Genomic DNA, 23,247 nt, shown 5'->3' on the forward strand with positions numbered 1-23,247 from the left:
GTGACATGAGTGGGTTGGTTTTATTCGGTGATCTACTGGTCAAAGGCATTGATAATTAAGCACATGTAATTAGGGTATTAAACAAATTGCAATGGTTAGGGTTTAAATCCTAAAATGAGGTTTTATTGGCATCAGCCAAATAAATTAATTCAAAAATATTTATTTCTCTGTCCCATTGGACAGAGGACAATAAAGCAAATTTTTGGGCACTGGTTTCATTCGAAAAGGACTTCTAAATAATTAGTTATGAATTAAATGGCATTAAACACTATTCTGTAATTTGAATGTGATTCAAAGTTTCAAATTTGCAATTGGACAGTGCCAAAAGATTCTATATTTCCTAAGGATTCCAAAAAGGTGTGGATCATTAAATTTGGCCAAACAGATTTAAAGTTATGATCATTTGAAATGAAAGGGGCTTTTCTGCAAAAAGGCCATTTAATTATTCCGGGGGATTAAAATTAGATTTTCATTTTATAAAATAGGTGCCACGTGGCGCGTTCTCATTGGTGCGTACCGGTTCGGTTTAATTGGATTAATCCGATCTAATCTACACCGTTGAGAAGAAATGGACGGACGAGATTGAATATGGGAGCTCACCGGCGAAGTCTAGGGTTCCGGCGACGGAAGCCGGCGGCGGCGCGGCTCGGGCGTGGAGGCGGGCAGCGTTCGGGTGGACTTCGGGCGTCGAGGAGGGCACGGGTGCGTGCGGCGCGGCACGGCGAGGTCAGGGACGCGGTCGGTGGCGCTCGGGGACGGCGGGGTCGGCGCCTAGGACGAAGACAGGCAGGCGGGGGCGCGTCACGGGCTCCGGCGAGCGGCGGGCGGCGCTAAACCGGCGACTGCAGGGCACCATGGTCAAAAATACGCGCATCAGAAGATGCGTCCGGACGAGGGCTTCGGAAATTTGTAACCGCGAATGGAAAAGCTCACCGGCGAGGTCGGAGCGGCGCGGTGAACGGCGGCGGCGGCGGAGCTCTTCGGCAAGGAATTAGGGCGGCGTGGGCGCGTGCGAGCGGGTGCGAGAAGAGGGGAAAGGAAGAGGAGCGCTCGGGCTTTAAACGCACGCGAGCGGCGAAGATTGGGAAGGTCAGAATCCGCGGTGGAGACGGCGCGGCAGCGAAGAAGGAAGGCGGCGCGGTGATTGCGGCGGCTTTCCATCGGGGACGAAGACCCTGACGCGTGGGTCCCATGCGTCAGCGGCAGCGGGCCCGCGCACGCGGACCGGTCTGGTTCGGGCGTGGTCGGGCGCGGTCGGACAGCCGGTTCGTGGCTTAGCGGGCCGTCCCAGTGGGCGGTCCATTCTATTTTTTTTTCTTTAGCCTTTTTTTTCTGTTTTTCTCATTTCTTTGATATCTTTTGATTTTGAACTCCAAATTGGTCCAAATAAATTCCAGAAAATTTGTAAAATCATGTTTTACCATGATACAAATTTTGGGAGTAGTTTCCCCTCAAAATAAAATATATAAAAATTCATTTGCCCTATAAATGTCTTTAGTGCTATATATCTATTTAAATAAAATTCTTTTTCAACTCCAAATAATTATCCAAAAATTATGGGATAGCTTATATATGCATTAAACCCCTTTTATACGTAAACCCTATTGGTTTGAAAATGCAAAGCTTAAATGGGTGTAAATAAATTCTTTTTAAAGCCCTTTTGAGATTCAAAATTTGAATTCAAATATGCAATTGTGACATGATGCTCATGGGTGCAATGCACATGTAAAAGTTTGAAATTTTGGGATGTTACAGACCTAACCCCCTTAAGATGAATCTCGTCCTCGAGATTCGGTGTGGCTAGCAAAGTGGTGTGCGTGGTCCTCTCGAAGATCTTCTTCGCGTTCCCAAGTGGCTTCCTCTTCACTGTGATGATCCCACTGAACCTTGCAGAACTTGATAGTCTTGGATCGGGTTTGTCTCTCAGCTGTATCCAAGATTCTGATCGGTTTCTCCTTATAGGTGAGGTCACTCTGCAGCTGGACTTCTTCAAGTGGAATTGTATCCCTCAAGGGTGTGTCGGCCATCTCGGGGTGACACTTCTTCAATTGTGATACGTGGAAGACGTTGTGGACATTGGACAGTGCTTCCGGCAAATCCAACTTGTAGGCTACCTCTCCTTGTCGCGACAATATCTTGAAAGGTCCAATGAAACGGGGTGCTAACTTTCCTTTTATACCAAATCTCTTCACTCCGCGTATCGGCGAAACTCTGAGATACGCTCTATCTTCAGCTTCATAGGTAACTTCCCTACGTTTTGTATCCGCATAGCTTTTCTTTCTTGACTGAGCTACCTTCAGTCGGTCTCGGATGAGTCTAACCTTTTCTTCGGCACCTTTTATCAAGTCCGGGCCGAATAGGCTACGATCTCCTACACCATCCCATAACAATGGTGTTCTGCACTTTCTCCCATACAGAGCTTCAAACGGTGACATTCCTATGCTGGCTTGGAAGCTGTTGTTGTATGAAAATTCTGCATACGGCAGGTTGTCATCCCAACTAGATCCATAATCTAGAGCGCATGCTCTCAACATATCCTCAAGGATTTGATTAACCCTCTCGGTCTGCCCATCCGTCTGCGGATGAAAAGCTATGCTGAACTCCAGTCTCGTCCCTAGAGACTCATGTAGTAGTCCCCAAAATCTTGAGGTAAATTGGGTACCTCTGTCTGAAACTATTTCCTTGGGTACTCCGTGTAAACACACTATTCTGGATATGTAGCGTTTTGCTAACTGTGCGCTGGTGTAAGTGGTCTTTACCGGTATAAAGTGGGCAACCTTGGTCAAACGGTCAACCACTACCCAAATAGAATCATACCTTGATTTGGTTCTTGGTAAACCGGTGATAAAATCCATACCAACTTTATCCCATTTCCAGTCCGGTATAGGCAATGGTCTTAGCAATCCTACTGGCTTCTGGTGTTCTGCCTTAACTCTGCTGCACACATCACACAAGGCAATGAACTCGATGATGTCTCGCTTCAATCCGAACCACCAAAATGCTTCCTTTAAGTCCATGTACATCTTCGTGTTTCCAGGGTGGATTGAGTAAGGTGAGTCATGAGCTTCTTGTAAAATCAGCTTTCTGATTTCCGAATCCTGTGGTACACAGATGCGTCTACCGAACCATATGGTTCCTTGGTCATCCTCACGAAAATCTTCTGCTTTCTCCATAAGCTTATTCTCTTTTATCGCATTTATTTCAGAGTCGCCCTTCTGTGTTTTTCTGATCCTGTCCAGTAAAGTGGGCTGTACTTCCAATGTGGCTAAGTAACCTTTAGGCACTATCTCAAGTCTCAAGTCCTTGAATTGTTTGCACAACTCTGGCGATAACTCTCCAGCTGTCAGACCATTTATATAGGCCTTGCGGCTCAATGCATCGGCTACAACGTTAGCCTTGCCGGGATGATATTGTAAATTTAGGTTATAATCTTTTATCAGCTCTAACCATCTTCTCTGCCTCAGGTTCAGCTCCTTCTGGGTGAATTATACTTCAGGCTCTTATGATCTGTAAATAGTTCACAATGTTTTCCCATCAGGTAGTGTCTCCAAGTCTTCAAGGCGTGCACTACTGATGCTAATTCCAAGTCATGAGTGGGGTAATTGCCTTCGTGGCTCTTTAGTTGCCGCGAAGCGTAAGCTACAACTCTTCAATTCTGCATTAAGACTCCTCCCAATCCTTGACGTGAGGCATCACAGTATACTTGAAAATCCTCCTGCAGGTCAGGCAAAACAAGGATGGGTGCAAACACTAGTCTTTTCTTCACAGTTCTCGTTCCAGGTAAACTTCTTCTCTTTCTTTAAAAGTTCAGTCATGGGTTTAGCAATCTTGGAGAAGTTTTTAATGAATCTCCGATAATATCCAGCGAGTCCTAGGAAACTACGGATATCTCCCACATTCTTGGGTGACTCCCATTCCGTAACAGCGGTCACCTTAGCTGGGTCTACAGCTACTCCTGCTCCTGACACGATGTGTCCGAGGAAACTGACTTTCGACAGCCAAAAGTCACACTTGCTGAACTTGGCGTGTAACTTGTGCGCTCTCAGCTTCTCTAAAACCATGCGCAGATGCTGCCCATGCTCTTCCTTACTCTTGGAATAAATCAAAATGTCATCGATGAACACCACGACAAACTTGTCCAAGAATTCCATGAACACCTTGTTCATCATGTTCATGAAGTATGCTGGTGCGTTGGTCAAACCGAATGGCATCGCGGTATACTCATACAGTCCATACCTACTGGTGAATGCCGTCTTGGGTATATTCATCTCTCGGATTTTCAGTTGAAAATACCCTGATCGCAGATCGATCTTTGAGAACACACAGGCTCCTTCCAACTGGTCGAAAAGATCGTTGATGATAGGCAAGGGGTATTTATTCTTTATCGTCACCTCATTTAGTGACCGATAATCAATACACATTCGTTGGCTCTTGTTCTTCTTTTCCACAAACAGGATAGGTGCTCCCCATGGTGATGAACTGGGGCGGATGAAACTTTTTGCTAACTATTCAGCTAGCTGCTTCTTCAATTCCTTCAACTCATCCACAGCCATCTTATAAGGTCTCTTGGCTATGGGTCCACTTCCAGGCATCAACTCGATGAGAAACTCTACATCATGGTCTGGTGGCATACCTAGCAACTCCTCTGGGAAAACATCCGGGTACTCATTCACTACTGGAACCTCGTCTAGGCTAACCCCCTTAAGAGAATTGACCTTAGGTCTCTGAAGTTCAAAAACCGACTTGAAGCGGATTCTCTTATTCCCTGGGGTGGTGAGGGTGATGGTTCTTCTGACACAATCTATGAGTCCCTCATATTTGGCCAGCCAATCCATTCCTAGGATGACGTCCAAACCCTTGGACCCTATTATTATTAGGTCCGTGGGAAAGGTGTGTTTCCCTATTTCCAAACTTAGTCCACGACAGTCATAGGCAGCTATCAATTCTCCCCCCGGTGAGTTTACTTTCATGGGGTTGGCCAGTGTGCTAACAGGTAATCCATTTTGATGCACAAATCCTCTTGATATGAATGAATGGGATGCACCGGTATCAAACAATACTAAAGCCTTAAATGAATTAATGCTAAAGGTACCGAGTACTATACCTTGCTCCTCGGTGATCTCTTTCACGTCGATGTGGTTCACATTGGCCTTCTGGAATGGGTTTGGTTTAACCACGTTCCCTCCAAATCTCTCCCGGCAATTGTTGGAGTAGTGCCCCATCTTGTGGCACTTGAAACACTCCACCTGGCTCATGTCCCTGCCAGGGTTGCGGTTCTGTCCGGCTCCATTGCCGTTGGTGTGGCCATTTCCATTGCCACCTTGGTTTCCACCTCCATTGTGGTTACCATTCCCGTTGTGGTGCCTCGGGCGCTTCTGCTGCTGCTGCTGATTTTGCTGCTGGTGCTTGCTGCTATTGTTGATTCCGGTATGGCGGTTCTGATGGCCATACCCTCCACTGCGTCTGTCGTTGTGACCTCCGGACCTATGCACAGATGAACTGCCGCTGCCGTCCTGGGTGATGCGCGGCTTCTGATGCGGCCCCGCGTGAGAGCCTCCCTCGTGGAGTCTCCTCTTGTGGTTCTCCATCTGATGGAGCTTGTTCTCTAACACAATCGCCTTGTCAATGAGTAATTGGTAGGTAGGTGTGTAAGCAACAGCCAACTGAACGGAGAGCTCATCGTTCAGCGCATCCAAGAACCTCTCTCGGCACTTGGCATCCGTGTTCACCTCGTCCGGCGCATAGCAGGCGAGACTGTTGAACTGGTCGATGAACTCGACCACTGTGCGGCTTCCCTGTCTGAGCCGCAGAAACTCTTTCTTCTTCAGATTAAGCACCCCAGCCGAGATGTGGGCAGTGTGGAAGGCTTCTTGAAACATATCCCATGTGACATGTTCAATGGGGGTGGTGATCTGGTAGTTCTCCCACCAGGATGCTGCTGGTCCTTCCAACAGATGGGCTGCAAACTGAACCTTCTCTTCCTCGGTGCAATTTATGGTTACCAAGTTCTTGTTAACAGAGTGGAGCCAGTCGTCTGCCACGATTGGCTCGGGTGAGCTGGAGAAAGTGGGTGGGCGCAAACGCAAGAACCTGGTCAACATATCCACTTGTGGAGGGTGGTGTTGTTGGTTGCTGTGATTCTGCTGATTGTTGTTGTTGGCTAACTGCTGAGTGATCATCTGAAAGAATTGGGTCTGTGCTGCCAATAGTTGCTCCATGGTTGCAGCATTCCTTTCTGCTTAAGCATTGTTAGCCTCGGCATTGTTGGTGGGGTTCCGACGTCTCGGAGGCATCTGTTTTGGGTAGCATAGATGAGGAAACAGATAGAATAGAGCTAAGGATAACTAAACCCCCAAACAAGACATAACTCAGGCACGTATCAATCATACACTCAATCCATCATAAAAAGGTTTTGAAAAAGATAGCAAACACACTTGTTCATGATGGGGTACTGCCCAAAAAGAGTACGGAAAAATATGCAATCGATCTACATTGCCATACACATGGATTGTATGGTCAATGACTAACTCGCAATACTGATAACGAAAAGAAAGATAAATTCTGGCAGGCATCAACAAATCTAAGGGAGTGTGGCTGATGGTGTGGTCCCGTTCGCCTTCCTCTTGGAGCGGGTGTTGGTGGCAGGGGTGTCCATCTCGTGGACCTCCTGGGGCTCCTCCTCCTCAGTCGGTTCCTCCTTCTGAGGTTCCATCTCCTGATCCTGTGGCGGAGGTGGAAACTGGACAGGCGTCAGTGCTGCAACTAGTGCGGCTGCGGCTGCAATGAACGCCTGGAACTGCTCGCAGTAGTAGCGAGCCTGGTCCCTCTCATACTGGAGCTGCTCGAGGGCGTCTCCCATGTTGAGGACAATGTTCTCCAACACGGCCTTGTCCTCCAGCCACTGGGTCTTCTCTCCCATCAAATTACCAACCCGCTCCTCGGCTAGGTCGGCCCTGGTCATCTCATGCTAGAGGCAAGACTCCAAGTCCACGGTGTTTATCTCCATGTTCTCGAAGTGGGTCGTCACTGGGGTTGCATCCTCGTCGTTGGTCGTAGCCACTGCCGAGCATGCATGGTTCCGCCTTCCAAAGAGGAGGAAGGGGGAGTTCTCGGTGAACTCGTGCCGATAGTCCCAGCACACCTGTGCGAAGGCACACTGCATGGCGAACTGAAGGCCTTGCTCGAAGGTGGGGTAGCGGGCGATGAAGGTGATATCCTGTGAAGCAGGCGCGATCTCACACCCGCGGATCTTCGCCTCGATCTCCCATCGTGGCTGCCATCCCTCGGGTGCGGCGGTCTCGACTCGGCCTCTAAACCTGGGTGGTGGCAGGTCGAGGAACACACACAGTGCCGCCAAAGGGGCACCGAACAACTGGTCGTCGTCCGTGGAGGGGTAGTAGACTCGGGTGAACGGCGGTACATTGCCAAACGGTGTTGGACTTCCCATCTATGGAAAACAAAGGAGGTAGATGAGGGAGTATCAGTGACATGATCAAATGGTCGGATGTATGAAGGAAAAAATAAAATAAGGTAAAGATAGTAAAGTGAGAATGATGTAATAATCATTAATATTAGGGTGGAAATGTCAATATAAAAAAAAAATTGGATGCATAACATTATGTGGGTAACATGGCAACATGATTATGGTGGTGTATGGTGTAATAAATTAAATATGCATATGTGGTATAAGGCATAATATTTGGTGTATATGTGGAAATAAAACAACAAACATGGCATGCATGTGTAAGGTATAAATGCAATGTGTTAGATGAATAGGGATAAGGAGTAAAATATATGTATATATATAGATCAGATAGGGATAAGAAATAATCCTAAGGTCCGGTCTTTGGTTTATCTTATCCTAATCCAAACTAGGGTCACGTTCCTACAGGCAACACTTTGTTCTGATACCATCTGTACCGATCCTCCCCCTCACTAGGGTTCAATCTGTGTGCTTATTTGTGCTAGTCCTTGGATCGACTCACTAGCACACACAGTTCAAGATGTAATACCAAGATACAGAGGTCAAAAGTACTTTATTACATCGTATTTTCCAGAACTTAAATTGTACTTACAAACTTGCATGACCTCTTAGGCAGCATAAACAAATAATGTTCAAAACCATGATAACATTGTATCATAAAGCTGCAGCGGAAAGGTAGAGCAAATGGGCCTCATCTACTCCCAGAGGAGAGAGAGCATGTTGGAATGTAAGCACATGACCCAAAGAATATCAACGAACCTCAATCTTCATCAGTTTCACCTGCATTATTAATTGCAGCCACTACGTGGTCAATACACTTGAATGTATTGGCAAGCTCACCTGGAAGTTATAACAGATTCTACTAGGTATATGCAATTGAGGTATAGTGGGGTTCAGGCTTTATGGCGTGGTAGCGAAACATAGTTTATCTTACTACATTGGAATGTTACAATAATTGTTAACTAATGCACACGGGGTAGAAACACCCATGCTCCTATTAACCTAGAGCACATCGAGTAGAAACATCAAGTGCCCCTACCCTCTTCAAACCATTCATTTTATTTAAGAAGTTGGACTGAGTGAGACCTTCCTTACAGCTCCAATATCTAGTTGCTCATAATTGTCCGTAACCGGGGACACGGCTAAGTACTTAGTTTGACACTCTCGAGAGGTTGTACACATTCCCCACAAGAATTCGACGTGTTAATCCCTTGCTGTCCTCCGGGTGGAGTAGCAACGGCATCGACTTCAAGAATTTTCGGAACATGTTCACCCAAACCACCTGAGGCACCCGCGCTCCCACCTACACAACTACCTCAGTACAATTCCTCAAATCTGGGTAAACATTTCTTACTCCATCCAGGTAGAGCCCATATTACCATGTGGTTGTACTGGAAGCTACTAAACAGGAAACTAGTCGAGTCTCTGGTTATCCCGGGTGGCATTCCACATTGGCGACGCAAGCGCTCCCCGAATCCACGGAAGAGACGTCCATGGATGATCCATCTCCGAATCCACGTAGACTCGACTCAGAGGGACCCATAGAAATGGACCTGACATCGCATAACTTTTCAAAATCTCAAAGCAGTCCACCCAGGATAGTTCATTAGTGTTGTTTTTGCCAAGTTTCCAAAATCACTCCACATCATCATTTCAAAGTGAATTGAGATTCCCTCCCACGTTTACTAACATAGCAGAGCTAAGCAATACTAATCACGATGGCTATTGGTGGATGATTCATGGCAAAGGTAACCCTATAGCTAGTAGGTCAATCATAGCTAGCATAAGTACGAGTAATAGTCCTATCAATGCATTTCTACAAACAACTCTAATGCATAAGTATTTTAAAAACAAACAGTAATAGGATATGATCAAAGTGGACTTGCCTTGGTAGCAGTTGGCGTTCAAACACTTGTCACAATCGCAAGGTTCGCTCTCCGAGAATACTATACAATCAACAAACATACACACACACATAAACACACATTACAAACATCACAAAAGAATATGTATGCCATGAGCAATGCAAAACATGTGACATGAGTGGGTTGTTTTTATTCGGGTGATCTATTGGTCCAAGGCATTGATAATTAAGCACATGTAATTAGGGTTTTAAACAAATTGTAATGGCTAGGGTTTAAACCCTAAAATGAGATTTTATTGGCATCAGCCAAATAAATTAATTCAAAATATTTATTTCTCTGTCCCATTGGACAGAGGACAATAAAACAAATTTTTGGGCACTGGTTTCATTCGAAAAGGACTTCTAAATAATTAGTTATGAATTAAATGGCATTAAACACTATTCTGTAATTTAAATGTGATTCAAAGTTTCAAATTTGCAATTGGACGGTGCCAAAAGATTCTATATTTCCTAAGGATTCCAAAAAGGTGTGGATCATTAAATTTGGCCAAACAGATTTAAAGTTATGATCATTTGAAATGACAGAGGTTTTTCTGCAAAAAGGCCATTTAATTATTCCGGGGGATTAAAATTAGATTTTCATTTTATAAAATAGGTGCCACGTGGCGCGTTCTCATTGGTGCGTACCGATTCGGTTTAATTGGATTAATCCGATCTAATCTACACCGTTGAGAAGAAATGGACGGACGAGATTGAATATGGGAGCTCACCGGCGAAGTCTAGGGTTCCGGCGACGGAATCCGGCGGCGGCGCGGCTCGGGCGTGGAGGCGGGCGGCGTTCGGGTGGACTTCGGGTGTCGGGGAGGGCACGGGTGCGTGCGGCGCGGCACGGCGAGGTCGGGGACGCGGTCGGCGGCGCTCGGGGACAGCGGGGTCGGCGCCTAGGACGAAGACGGGCGGGCGGTGGCGCGTGGCGGGGGCCGGCGAGCGGCGGGCGGTGCTAAACCGGCGACTGCAGGTCACCATGGTCAAAAATACGCGCATCAAAAGATGCGCCCGGACGAGGGGCTTCGGAAATTTGTAACCGCGAACGGAAAAGCTCACCGGCGAGGTCGGAGCGGCGCGGTGAACGGCGGCAGCGGCGGAGCTCTTCGGCGAGGAATTAGGGCGGCGTGGGCGCGTGCGAGCGGGTGCGAGAAGAGGGGAAAAGAAGAGGAGCGCTCGGGCTTTAAACGCACGCGAGCGGCGAAGATTGGGAAGGTTAGAATCCGCGGCAGAGACGGCGCGGCGGCGAAGAAGGAAGGCGGCACGGTGATTGCGGCGGCTTTCCACCGGGGACGAAGACCCTGACGCGTGGGTCCCACGCGTCAGCGGCAGCGGGCCCGCGCGCGCGGACTGGTCTGGTTCGGGCGCGGTCGGACAGCCGGTTCGTGGCTTAGCGGGCCGTCCCAGTGGGCGGTCCGTTCTATTTTTTTTTCTTTAGCCTTTTTTTCTGTTTTTCTCATTTCTTTGATATCTTTTGATTTTGAACTCCAAATTGGTCCAAATAAATTCCAGAAAATTTGTAAAATCATGTTTTACCATGATACAAATTTTGGGAGTAGTTTCCCCTCAAAATAAAATATATAAAAATACATTTGCCCTATAAATGTCTTTAGGGCTATATATCTATTTAAATAAAATATTTTTTCAACTCCAAATAATTATCCAAAAATTATGGGATAGCTTATATATGCATTAAACCCCCTTTATACATAAATCCTATTGGTTTGAAAATCCAAAGCTTAAATGGGTGTAAATAAAGTCCTTTTAAAGCCCTTTTGAGATTCAAAATTTGAATTCAAATATGCAATTGTGGCATGATGCTCATGGGTGCAATGCACATGTAAAAGTTTGAAATTTTGGGATGTTACAGAGAGTGGCGTGGCGCAGAGGAGCTCGGGAGAGATGTGGCCGTGGGGAGCTTGAGGGAGAGAGAGCAAGGGGAGACTCGGCCATGGAGGGGAGGTCGCGGGATGAGGAGGAAGAAGGGGATCGGGTGGAGGAAGGAGACTGTGGCGGCGGCAGGAGGAAAAAGAAGAGAAAGAAAAGAGAGGAAGGAAAAGGGGATTAATAGGATAGGGTTAGGGTTAGGGTTTGGCTTAGATGGGCTGGTTTTGGGCCCAACAAACAATCGCACACAAATTAAATTAATCTGATATTTAATTTGATTTTGAAATAAAAATAAGAAGAGAGACGGTGTAGGTTTAATTAGACCCGGAATTAATTTGTCGAACCCAAATTAGATTTTCTATAAAATAATGTTAGGCTTTTAGAAACACAACAAAAAGACATGCACATGACAACACAAAAGAAGTGACATTTCGTGCAAACAAAATGTGAGATGATGCTAATGACATGGCAACATGTTAATGATGACATGAGCATGACAACATGATGATGATAATTAAATTACAAAAGAGTCCAAAAGGGCTTAAAAGGAAAAGGGTTGCTCTCGGGCTGTTACATAACCCTCGCAGCCTGGCTAGTCCTGGTCCACGGCAACCCCCTTCCCAGGTTCCTGCCGGGCTGGTGCCTTCCCGGGCAGCTCGCACCGCGCTGCCTAGGGTGCCGTCCTTGCAGGATGCAAGTGAGGTGACCCATGCGTTGAGCAATGGTTGTACCCCGGGTGCCACTGGTGCGACAAATTGTGTGCCATTATCGGTGATGATGTCGTTAGGCACACCAAACCGGCACACAATGCCCTTGAAAAAGTTGATGGCCGCCTGCGCCGTGACGGCTCGGACAGACTCCACCTCGATCCACTTCGAGAAATTGTCGATGGCCACGAGCAAGTACTCGTAGCCACCAACTGCTCTTGGCAATTTCCCAACGATGTCCAGCCCCAGAACGCGAACGGCCATGAGGACGGCATGACGTGCAGGGCTTGCGCTGGCTGGTTGCTCTTCTTGGCATGAAACTGGCACGTTTCACTGGTCTTGACTAGTTGTTCGGCATCGGCTAACGCTGTTGGCCAGTAGAAGCCGTGCTGGAATGCTTTCCCAGCTAGTGCCCTGGAGGCCACATGGTGCGAGCATTTGCGTCGATGTATATCCTCCAGCAACGTGCGCCCTTCTTCCTGGGGCATGCCGAGGAGCATAACTCCGTTAGGACAACTCCGGTAGAGCTCCCCGTCCACCAGAGCGTACATTTTAGCTTGTCGGGCTACTCGTTCCGTGGCAACGTCTTTCTTCGGGGGGGTCCCGTCCCTGAGGTAGCGAATAGTATCCGCCCCCCAGGGTGGAGGTTCCCGGCTCATGCATGCCACAAGCTTGTTGGCATGGTGCCCCGGGGCTGCGGGGTTTCCTTGAGTTGCCGGAGGGGCTCCCCTGGAAACTGTGTTGGGATCGACAGAGGGCTTTGACTGCCTCTGTACGAACACCCCAGGAGGCACCTTGCTGCGTTCTGCTGTCCCCTTGGACAGTTCATCCGCAACAAAGTTGTCCTTGCGCTTCACGTGCTCAAACCGAAGTCCCTTGAACTTGGACTCCCGTTTTCGCACTTCCTCCACGTACGCTGCCCTTTGGGGGCAGTCGTAGTCCTTGTTTACCTGGTTTATCTCGAGTTGGCAGTCCCCGTGAACAACCAGGCGCTTGATGTCGAGGGCGATCGCCGCGTGTAGCCTGGCCAGCAACCCCTCGTATTCTGCTGTGTTGTTGGTGGAGTTGGCGAAGTCGAGCTGTATCACGAACTTGAGTTGATCTCCTGTGGGCAACTCGATCACCACTCCAGCACCAGCGCCCTGCAGGCAGAAGGCGCCGTCGAAGGACATGACCCAGTACCCCTCGTCCAATCTGCCGGGAATGCTTGCTTCCAGCTCTTCTTCCTCTGTTCCTATCGATGTCCACTCCGCGACAAAGTTGGCGAGAGCGGCGCTCTTGATGCTTTTGGTATTCGCGAAACGCAGCCCGAACTCCGCCAGCTCCATTCACCACTCGGCCACCCTCCCGGTGGCTTCACGGTTGACGAGGGCCCGCTCGAGGCAGAACCCCGACACCACCATGATGTTGTGCGCCTGAAAGTAATGGCGCAGCTTCCGTGAAGCGCCCAGGATCCCAAGCAGAAGCTTCTGGACCTGTGGGTTCTGTACCCGGGCATCACGCAACACCGTGCTGATGAAGTACACGGGATGTTGCACTAGCCGCTTGCGGGGGGCAGCCTTTGTGGGCTGTACCTCTGGTCCAGGGGCAGAGGTGGTAGCCGGGGGTTCCTCCGGCTCGTCGGGAGCCCCCAGCCCCCCTGTCTCAGCCCACGGGACTTGTTCTTCCCTCTCGGCAACGAGCATAGAGCTCACTAGCTGGTCCGTCGCTGCCAAGTATAGCAGCAACGGCTCGAGTCCACCTTGAACGTGCACTTCTCGGGGTTAAGCTTGAGCTTGATCCTGCGGAGGTTGTTGAACGTCTCCTGCAGGTCGCCGACGAGCGAGTCCCTACGCCGCGACTTGACGATGATATCGTCCATGTAGGCCTCGATATTCCGGCCTAGCTTGGCTCCCAGACACTGGCGCAAAGCGCGATGAAATGTCGAGCCCGCGTTCTTCAGCCCGAAAGGCATGCATGTATAACAATAGCAGCCAACCGGGGTGATAAACGTTGTTTTCTCCTCATCTTCGACCACCATCTTAATCTGATGGTAGCCGGAGAAGGCATCCAGAAAGCACAAAGACACACAACCTGCTGTAAAATCTATTTGATCGATTCTGGGTACAGGGAAGGGGTCCTTACGACATGCACGATTGAGATCAGTGAAATCTACACACATGAGCAATTTATTTCCGGCCTTAGGGACTACAACAGGCTTTGCTAACCAAGTAGGGTACAACACTTCCTTGATTACCTCGGCGTTCTTGAGCTTCTCCACTTCTTGTTGGATGAAGTCCTTGCGTTCTTGTGCTTGCCGGTGAACCTTCTGCTTGATGGGCCGCACGTCTGGCTGCACCGCCAGCCGATGCTCGATCACCTCCCTAGGGACTCCGGGAAGATCTGATGGCTCCCAAGCGAACACGTCAGCGTTCTCCCGGAGGAAGGCGACGAGGGCGCTTTCCAATTTGTCGCCGAGGCACGCACCGACGTGCCTCGTTGCCGGCATGCAGGGGCACCTTCTTGACCTTGGTGCCCTCCTCCTTCAGCTTTGCGCCCTTGCTAACATGCGGGCTAGAGCTGGAGCTGCCCACGGTGTCCTGTCCGGGAGCGGCTCGTGCCTTCTTCTATGCGGGTTGTTCACCTGCAAGTGGATCCTCGTTCTCGGCAACGTTGTAGTCGCCGGGATCCGGCACTACAGAGGCCTTTATGACCTCGCCCACGCACCAAGCAGTGTCCTTCAAGTCGCACTTGATGGAGAGTACACCGTACGTTGATGGCATCTTCATCACGCCGTAGGCGCCATGGGTTGCCGCCATGAACCTAATCAGCGCCGGCCGACCAATAATCCCGTTGTACGGCAACAGGGTGTGAGCTACGTCAAAAACGACGTGCTCAGTCCGAAACGCCTCCCGAGACCCGAAGGTCACCGGGAGCGTGATTCGTCCCATGGGTTGCACCACTCCGGGGTTGATTCCCCGGAATGGTCGGTGGGCTTCATCTCCTCCAGAGGCAGCTGAAGCTTCTCCACCAGCTTGGCGGACAGGAGGTTAAGGCTCGCCCCGTTGTCCACCAGAACCTTGGTCACCGTCACATTGTTTATTATCGGTGACACCACAAGGGGGAGTACCCCTGATCCCAAGGGACAAATCGGGTGATCGTCCGAGTTGAAGGTGATCGGCACATGCGACCACCTCAACGGCTGTTGCGCCTCCACGCTAGGGAGCAGAGCTCAAACCTCACGCGTAAGCCGCTTCACGGCAGCGTGAGACGTGAGAGCGGATGCTCCCCCGTGGATGCAGGCGACGTCGTGGGGCTCCTGGAAGCCGGGCTCGTCGGCGTCGTCACTGCAGTCGTCCTCGTGCTGCTCACCGCGAGGCTTGTCGTGTCCCCGAGGAGGCCAGTCCTTGCCACCGCGGGCTTGACCGCGACCCCCCGCGGGTTCTCCCTTGTCGCCGCCGGCTGCGCCTCGGTCCGCTCTGTTGCAGGGGTTATTCGGGCAATCTCGGGAGAGGTGCCCAATATGCCCGAGTACGGACAAATTTCAAATATTGCCTAAAAGGCTGAAACTAACAAGGAGAGCCGCCACAAGTCCTCAGAACCCTGCTCTGGAATCTTCTGGCTAAACGTCGAAGCTGTAGTCGTCGAACTCCATGAAGTAACTACTCACCTGTTCCTCCGGAAACTCTGGGGAAAACAACGTTGCAAAGCAACTGAGTACAAAGTACTCGCAAGACTTACGGGAGATCTGTACTAGATATGCAACAAGTCTCAAAGGATGGGTGAAAGGTGGGTTATGCAGCAGCGATATATATCTGTGGAGACACACTAATGACATCGTCTAGATAGAAGATAAGGAGCGTCTACCAAGTGAGGTGATCTTCTATCAACTAACACCAAACAGAGCACAACCTCTTATCACCCCCTCTACCCCTTGTGAGGAAATGATCCAAAGGCACTCACGCTTAAGCAGTTTTAAGCATATCCATAATTCAGGCTAATTACTACTCAAGTCTTAAGAGATTAAGTTAATTGAATGGTATGAGTTCTCTATGATCAAGTAATGACCAACCAAGTCGTCCATAACCGCGGACACGGCTTTCCGAAAGATTTATCCCTGCAGGGTGTGCCAATTTACCCCTACACGTTCGTCCAACCCTTGATGCCACTAGCATGGAACACACGCAAAAGCAGGTGCCGACAGGATTGAGCGACACGACGTTTCCAAGCCCCAAAACTAATCCAGGGGACCACCCAACTGAGTCTAATCCGAAACGAGAGCCCGGCCGAAGCGTCGTACGGACTCAAGAGTTGCGTGGACAGCTGGTAGTGGTTCAGTGTCCGCAGAATGACCACTCCAGACTAGTGTCGCAGTCCTATATGTATGCAAAGTAACAACAAGTCTCCAAACACAACACCAGTGTATATGCGATATGCCAAAAGGAATGCCCGAACTATGTGGCCCCTGGAAGAGCTATGAAACAAGTACTAAGCCGAGGGGGAACCCATATATTCTCCCACGAGCGGTTAGCGCGAAGTTTCTTGGGTCAGCGAAAACGAGAACTCAGTCCTTAGGTCGGCAACAATGGAACAAAACACCAATGCATTAGCACGGCCTCCCATCGTTGCCTTGTGCAGGCAATAACAGGTCACAGTTTAATAATTGCAATTAAATACAGAAAAGTAGCATGTGGATGTAGCAGTTGTATAACCCCAAGTAAGGACACTAGACGAGCAATCTAAGCAAGACTTCTAATGACCAACTAGGGCAAAGCAACATGTGACACGATAATAAGATAAGGAACCAGACAACAGGCATTTGAGTAGAGCTGACTAAAGCTATGCAATTTCTAAAGGCATCGTGACAAGACTGAGAATGTAACCTAATGCAAGAATGAGAGAGAGGCATTGGTATAAACAACATGTTCAAGGAATGGCTGCTTGCCTGGATTCTCGGTCGCTGGGCACCGAGAGAGGGGATCCGAAGAAGTGTAGGAACCCGGATTGTCGACGGAGTAAGACAGAGTCGCTATCGTAAAGATCCAAGTCATACAATATGCGAATAAGTAACACTTCATAGGTGCAATGCACAATACAACATGAAATGGCATGTGACGACATGATGCGACCATATGCAAGTGAAAAGGTTCTATCTAGCAACAAAGTTAACCATTAGGTGATTAGATCATGGTAAACAGCAGCCTTAAAATACACAAATGGCCTAAACAAGTATGCTACTATGTTCTACTAGTTAAGGGGATCAACTTTGATGTTTACATTATCCACAGAAGAGTTACCAATTTTAAACTAGAGACTAAACAAGTTCATACGTTTGAATTTCAAATCTGAAACAGATTTGAAATTTGAAACCTCAAAATGTAATTATAATTGCACAGTTAAATTCCTTGCATTTTTCTGATTCCAAAACATATATGGTTTGCCCAAATAGGACATAGCATGCATTTTCTAGGAATTAAACAAGACAAAACAATTTCTGGAATTTTACAACAAAGGAAAACACGCAGAGAACTAAAACTACGCGGGCGCAGCTAGCCTGTGTGGCTGACAGCGGGCCCGGACAAGCTAACGAGGCGGGGCGTGCTGAGCTGGCTGCCGCGGTCTCTGACCAACGGGTCCCACCTGTCAGACGTGGCCAAAGAGTAAAAAGGTGGGGTTTTTACCCAGCGCCCACGGGAGATCGAACCCGGGTTGGTTTGACCGAGCGAACGGACGAGCGAGGTGGCCAGGCGGGCTGTGATTCGGATCTTATAAGATACAGGGCGCAAGCCCTCTTAACCCATCCCAAGCGGGCGGCCTGGGAGCACGCGCGGCGGCCACGGTGAGCATGGACGCCGGCAACCAAGCTAGCGGCGGAGGGACACTCTAACTCGGAAAAACGGAAGCGCGCGGAAACAAAAAGCCTAGGTGGCACGAAGGCCACCACAGTGTCCTTAAGGAGACGACGGCGCGGTGACGAGACGAAGCTCGGCGGCGGCACGGCGGGGCGCGCGGGCGGTGCTACGACGTTAGGGTGTATGAAAAACGGTGCGGAAAAAGGCAGGAGGAAGAGCAACTCACCCCGGTGACGTGCGAGGAAGCTGACGAGGAATAGACGAGCGGTTTCGCCGGAATTTGGCTGGAGACGAGCGGCGGCCGGAGTTGGGGAAGACGACCTAGGCGTCGGTGTAGTCGTCCGCGATCCAATTCCTTGCACCCACGCATAGAGGAAGGAGAGGCACACTTGACGACGCGGTTGGCTTGCCGTCGTTTTGGCCAGAGACGGTGGCGCGTCGGCGACGAGCTCGCGGCCGAAGACGGGCGACGGCGCCGCGCGGAGAGAGAGGGAGTTGGGCTAGGGTTTTGCTGGCCTAGGGTTAGCAGGAGGGGCGCGGAGCAGCTTATAAAGGCGGCGTGGAGGCGTGGCTGTCACTGTCCAAGAGGACGTGGCCGGGGGGGCTCACCGGTCGGGAGGGAGAAAAGGTGAGGAGGAAGACGGGCGTGTGAGAGGTGGCGTATTTCGCAGAGTGCGCTTTCGCTGCGGGGAAACGGCACGCGGGCGCTGCGCGAAGGAAACTGGGCCGCGGGCGCTGGCGAGCCTCGCGCGCGAGGAGAGAAACTGGGCCGCGTGGCGCGCGGGGAAGGCGGGCCGAGGCAGCTGGGCTGGCTCGGGCCAAGTGAGCGGGTAAGGTTTTCTTTTACTTTTTCTTTTTCTGTTTTTGCAAATAGTTTTTGGATTCAAATTTCAAACAACCTTTTGAATAGCTAAGAAGTAGGAGAAAACAAATATGGTACTAGTATTTGGAAAATATTCAAATGGGGTCAAAGGTTTAAAACAAAACCCATTTGAATCTCATTTGAGAAATAGAGGGAAAAGAATTCAAACTCAAAGGAGGGTGATTCATATTTGAATCTTCTAGCCAAATTACACAACAAGCATTCAAACCACAATTTGAGGTGCAAGTTTAAAACTCATGTGACACAAATAATAGACATGGCATGGCATGGATGCAAATGTAAATGTCATGCAGCATTTAAATAAATTACAAATAGGTCCAAACATGGGCTTAAATGTAAAAGTTGCTCTTGGGCTGTTACAATTCTCCCCCACTAAAAGGAATCGTGTCTTGAGATTCTCAGGGATCCGCAAGAAAGGTAGGATAGTCCTTGCGTAACTGATCTTCACGTTCCCATGTTGCCTCTTTGTCAGAGTGGTGAGACCAAAGGATCTTGTAGAATTTGCGAGTTTTGTTGCGAGTGTGACGTTCTTTCACATCAAGAACGCGAACTGGACACTCGTTGTAAGTGAGATCTTCACGGAGCTCGATGGTCTCATGGTCGACTGCACGACCAGGATCCTTGAAACAACGTTTGAGTTGGGAAACATGGAACACAGGATGGACCTTGGTGAGATTCGGAGGAAGCTCGAGGCGATAAGCTACCTCGCCTTGCTTTGCGATCACCTTGAAAGGGCCAATGTAACGAGGCGCAAGCTTGCCTTTCACATTGAAACGATGTGCACCTCGCATCGGAGTGACACGAAGATACGCCTGGTCACCGGGACCATACACCACCTCTTGGTGTTTGTTATCATAGTAGCTCTTCTGACGGGATTGAGCTGCTAACGGATTTTCCCGAATGATACGGCATTGGTCCTCAGCCTCTTGAATCAAATCTGGCCCAAAGAGTTGACGTTCACCTGCCTCGGTCCAGTTCAAGGGAGTGCGACATTTGCGACCATAGAGGAAAGTGAATGGCGCCATGCCCAGACTTGCTTGATAGCTGTTGTTGTAAGAGAACTCCGCGAATGGCAGAGATTCCTCCCATTTCATACCAAAAGATATGACACAAGCTCGAAGCATGTCTTCAAGGACCTGATTTACCCTTTCAACTTGACCACTAGTCTGAGGATGATAAGTGGTGCTGAAAAGGAGATTAGTGCCCATTGCCTTCTGAAAGCTTTCCCAAAATCTGGATGTAAAGATACTTCCACGATCGGAGCTTATTTCAACTGGGACACCATGGAGAGAGACAATTCTGGCAGTGTACAATTCGGCCAATTGACTAGCTGAGATTGTTTCTTTGACAGGCAAGAAGTGAGCGACCTTAGAAAGTCGATCAATCACCACAAAGATTGCATCATTGCCCTTGCGAGATTTTGGAAACCCAGTGATGAAGTCCATTTCTATCTTCTCCCACTTCCATGTTGGAACACTTGGAGGTTGAAGAAGACCAGCAGGCTTCTGATGCTCTGCCTTAACACGGCGACATACATCACATTCAGACACATATCTAGCAATGTGCTCTTTCATCCCAGTCCACCAATAGCTCTTTCTAATGTCTTGATACATCTTGGTAGAACCGGGATGGATAGCAAGAGGCGTGTCATGGGCTTCTTTGAGAATAGACTCTCTTATGTCTTGATTATTAGGAACAACCATGCGATCATCAAAGAACACGGTTCCTTTGTCATCAAGTGAGAATCTCTTAGCTCTGGGATCTCTAGCTTTTATCTGATCAGAAACCTTTTTGACCAAATCATCAAGGAGCTGAACTTTTCGAATTCTGTCTTCCAGAGATGAAACAGAAGTAACGACCAGATTTGCAAGATACCCTTTTGGAACAAGCTCGAGGTTAAGATTCTTGAAATCCTCACAAAGATCAGGAGATAATTCCGTGACTGTGAGAGAGTTGCAATCAGATTTGTGACTAAGGGCATCGGCCATAACATTAGCTTTGCCTGGAGTGTAATTAATCGACAGATTGTATTCTGAGATCAATTCCATCCATCGTCGCTGTCTGAGATTGAGATCAGGCTGGGTGAAGATGTACTTGAGACTCTTATGATCTGTAAAGATCTCACAAGGTACACCAGCAAGATAATGCCGCCATTGTTTGATTGCAAAAACAACTGCAGCGAGTTCGAGATCATGCGTGGGATAGTTGAGTTCCTTTGGACGAAGTTGACGAGACGCATATGCCACAACTTTCCCATCTTGGAAAAGGACTGCGCCTAAACCTTGGCGAGATGCATCGCAATAGATTTGGAAAGGTTGTGTAGTGTCTGGAGGAGCCAAAATAGGAGGTGTAGTGAGTTTTTCCTTCAAAAGTTTAAAGCCCTCTTCGCACTGAGAGGTCCAAATAAACTTATTGTCTTTCTTGAGAAGGTCGGTCAAAGGCTTGGCAATTTTGGAGAAATTGGGGACGAAACGTCGGCAATAACTTGCCAAACCAAGGAAACTCCGGATTTGCTTTGCACTTTTGGGTTGAGACCACCCGACAATGTCCTGAATTTGCTCCGGATTAACAGCAATTCCCTTTGCTGAGATGACGTGACCAAGATAATTGACCTGTGGCAGCCAGAACTCGCACTTGGAGAACTTAGCATAGAGTCGATTTTCACGAAGTTTGGAAAGGATGAGACGAAGATGTCCTTCATGTTCTTCCTCGGATTTAGAATAGACAAGAATGTCATCCAAGTAGACCACAACGAACTTGTCTAGATATTACATCAAAATAGAATTCATCAGACGAGAGAAGGTAGCTGGAGCATTGGTGAGGCCAAAAGACATGACAGTGTACTCGTAAAGACCATAACGAGTTGTGAAAGCGGTCTTTGGAATGTCCTCCTTCCGGATTTTGATTTGATGATACCCTAAACGTAGATCAAGTTTTGAGAAAACTGCGGCTCCGGCTAGTTGGTCAAACAGATCGTTGATTCTAGGAAGTGGATATTTGTTTTTGATTGTATGTTGATTAAGAGGACGGTAATCAACACACAGACGTTCGGTTTTGTCCTTCTTCTGCACAAACAGAGTGGGACAACCCCAAGGAGAGGAGCTTGGACGGATGTATCCTTTCTTCTCCAAGTCTTCAAGTTGTCTTTTGAGTTCTGCCAACTCTGGTGGAGACATCTTGTATGGACGCCTATGAACAGGAGCAGTTCCTGGTTCAAGTTCGATCACAAACTCAACCGCTCTGTCGGGAGGCATACCTGGTAAGTCTTCAGGAAAAACATCCGGAATTCACAAACCACCTTAACAGATTCCAAAGTTGGAAGTGGCTTTGCGTCTAGAGAGTAGAGCTGGGTGTTTGTGGTCTTAGAAGAGTGGAAGGTGACTATCTGGCCAGTGGGATGTGTCAGAATGACAGACTTTGCAGCATAGTCTATCAAAGCTTGATGAGGTTTGAGCCAATCCATCCCTAAAATGACATCAATGTCAGAGGGACCGAGGGCTAGGAGGTCGGCGAAGAAGACAAGATTGCCAATTTGGATTCGGGTGCCACGACTTATCCTAGTTGTCCTAGATTGGGACCCAAGGGTTTGGATTAGAACAGGGGTAAGCAAAGTGTCATGTTGCAAGTCAATTGCTTGTGCAAAGGAGTGCGAAACGAAAGAATGCGATGCTCCAGTGTCAAATAATACTTTAGCAAGAACAGAATTAACATGCAAATTACCGATGACAACGTCGGTATCTTCCTCTGCTTGCTCAACATTGACATGATTGACACGGGCACGGTTGGCATTAGGCTTGTTGTTGTCATAAGGCCTTTGCTGATTACCCTGAGCTGGAACCATCGCCTGGCTTGGAGGAGGGCGAGGTGCTGCCTGAATCTGATTCATAGGGCAGTGTGTCGCAATGTGGCCTGGCTGTTTGCACTTGTAACAGACTCTGGTGTCACTGTTCTGATTCTGAGGTCTTTGCTGCCCATTGTAGCTCTTGAGAGAGACAGCCTGGGAGGGTGGGCGGGAACCTTGACCACCGTTCCTCTGACCATATGCTGGACGGATAGTTGCGTTGTTGGGAACCCACAACCTCCGTTTTTGAGAACCAGCATTGTTGTTGCCTGAGGAAGAAGACCCAGTATCACAAGAGTGTTTGCGAGAATCCTCAAACTGTGCACGGCCATGTTCAGCTTGCAGAGCAGTATTGACCAAGTCCTCAAAGGAATTGCACCTGATGAGATTGAGAGCATACTTGAGCGACGGACTCAGACCCTTGCGAAACCTTTCCTGTTTCTTCAAGTCAGTAGAGATCTCATCGCCAGCATAACGAGCAAGACGGTTGAAATCCTTGCAGTATTCGAGAACAGAACTCTTGCCCTGAGTCAGACTGCAGAATTCCTCCCGCTTCCTGTCAATCAGACCAGTTGGGATGTGGTGCTTTAGGAAAGCGTCCTGGAAGTCAAACCAAGTGATGACTTCATCAGGGTGCTTGGAGGCTTGGAAATTCTCCCACCATGCGGCTGCTTCACCTCGGAGGAGGTAGGTCGCAAAAGGAACC

Source organism: Brachypodium distachyon, chromosome 3 (genome assembly GCF_000005505.3).
Source record: "Brachypodium distachyon strain Bd21 chromosome 3, Brachypodium_distachyon_v3.0, whole genome shotgun sequence".
NCBI lineage: Eukaryota > Viridiplantae > Streptophyta > Magnoliopsida > Poales > Poaceae > Brachypodium > Brachypodium distachyon.